Source organism: Lolium rigidum, chromosome 6 (genome assembly GCF_022539505.1).
Source record: "Lolium rigidum isolate FL_2022 chromosome 6, APGP_CSIRO_Lrig_0.1, whole genome shotgun sequence".
Classification (NCBI taxonomy): Eukaryota; Viridiplantae; Streptophyta; class Magnoliopsida; order Poales; family Poaceae; genus Lolium; species Lolium rigidum.
Window position 1 is genome coordinate 84808251 of NC_061513.1, and position 2388 is coordinate 84810638.

Sequence of the window (2388 nt, forward strand, 5' to 3'; positions counted from 1 at the left end):
TTCTTAGGCTTGGCTTCAAGGACATCGACAAAGCGAGGAAGCTGAGATTCGGGTGACAGGAAATCCTTGGCGTAAAACCACTTCAATCTCCACCCTTGCACGGACTCTCTCATTGGGAAATTGAAGTAGTTGACATCCGAACGAGCTACAAATCCCACTCCTCCGGTGACAAAAGATCCGTTACTACTGATGTATCTCTTCACATAGAAGATCTTTTTCCACAACCCAAAATGAGGTTCAACGCCCAGATATGCTTCGCAGAGGGTGATAAACATAGCAACATAGAGGATTGAGTTGGGAGTGAGTTGCCATAGTTGGATTTCGTAAGTTCGCAAGAGATGGATGAGGAATTCGTGAACGGAAAGCGAAAGACCTCGATATAAGAACGATAAGAACATCACGGTAAAACCAGCATGGGGATTAGGTCAGGAAATCGCACCTGGAAAGATCACATTCCCCTCATCAGAGGAGATCAATCCCAGGCTTTGGGATCTCTTCTCGTCACGCCTGGTGACAGTCGAAGCTATCCAATCTCCGGGCCTGGGTACTGAGCCTGGTGGCGCCGGCGGCGCCGGAGCTGGTGGAGGGGCGCTTGGGGCGCTTTCCTTCAGAGGAATCAAGGAGGATTTGGTGGCAGTGCCTCCGCTCGTAGAGCTGACGGCGGCGCTAGGGTTCTTCTTCTTCACCATCGCAAGATCCGGGAAAAGCTGGAAAGCAGTGGTGGCGGCGCAAGCAGTTGTGAACGGGAGAAGAGGAAGAACAACGAAGGGAAGAATGAAGAAAGAGATTAGGGATTTCTATCTCTTGGGAAACTTAAGGAAAGCCTCGTACTACTAGTGGGTCTTTTCTCCAGTTAATGGTTGCGGAAATCGAGGAGGTGCCTCGTTAATCGTGGAAGAGGAGCAGGAATTGCTCGAAAAAAAGGCCGGCAGATCGCGTCTTATCAATCAGAATCGAGGTGTCAGAAAAGCGTCATCAATGACGTTGATACGTCTCCGACGTATCGATAATTTCTTATGTTCCATGCCACATTATTGATGATATCTACATGTTTTATACACATTATATGTCGTATTTATGCATTTTCTGGCACTAACCTATTAACAAGATGTCGAAGAGCCGGTTCTTGTTTTCTACTGTTTTTGGTTTCGAAATCCTACAAAGGAAATATTCTCGGAATTGGACGAAATCAACGCCCGGGGTCCTATTTTTGCACGAAGCTTCCGGAAGACCGAGGGGAAAGGAAGTGGGGCCACGAGGCGCCACCACAACAGGCGACGCGGCCCAGCCCTAGGCCGCGCGGCCTCGGCGTGTGGGGCCCTCGTGTGGCCCCCGCGTTGCCCTTCCGCCTACTTAAAGCCTTCGTCGTGAAACCCCCGATGCACGAGAGCCACGATACGGAAAACCTTGCGAGACGCCGCCGCCGCCAATCCCATCTCGGGGGATTCGGGAGATCGCCTCCGGCACCCTGCCGGAGAGGGGAATCATCTCCCGGAGGACTCTTCACCGCCATGGTCGCCTCCGGAGTGATGAGTGAGTAGTTCACCCCTGGACTATGGGTCCATAGCAGTAGCTAGATGGTTGTCTTTTCCTTATGTGCTTCATTGTCGGATCTTGTGAGCTGCCTAACATGATCAAGATCATCTATCTGTAATTCTATATGTTATGTTTGTCGGGATCCGATGGATAGAGAATATTATGTTATGTTGATTATCAATCTATTACCTATGTGTTGTTTATGATCTTGCATGCTCTCCGTTATTAGTAGAGGCTCTGGCCAAGTTTTTACTCTTAACTCCAAGAGGGAGTATTTATGCTCGATAGTGGGTTCATGCCTCCATTAAATGCGGGACGGTGACGAGAAAGTTCTAAGGTTGTGGATGTGCTTGTTGCCACTAGGGTTAAAACATTGATGCTATGTTCGAGGATGTAGTTATTGATTACATTACGCACCATACTTAATGCAATTGTCTCGTTGTTTTGCAACTTAATACCGGAAGGGGTTCGGATGATAACTCTGAAGGTGGACTTTTTAGGCATAGATGCATGTTGGATAGCGGTCTATGTACTTTGTCGTAATGCCCAATTAAATCTCACAATACTCATCATATCATGTATGTGCATTGTTATGCCCTCTCTATTTGTCAATTGACTGACTGTAATTTGTTCACCCGACATGCTATTTATCTTATGGGAGAGACACCTCTAGTGAACTGTGGACCCCGGTCCTATTCTTTACATCGCATACAATCTACTGCAATTGTTCTACTGTTTTCTGCAAACAATCATCTTCCACACAATACGGTTAATCCTTTGTTACAGCAAGCCGGTGAGATTGACAACCTCATCTGTTTCGTTGGGGCAAAGTACTTTGGTTGTGTTGTGCGG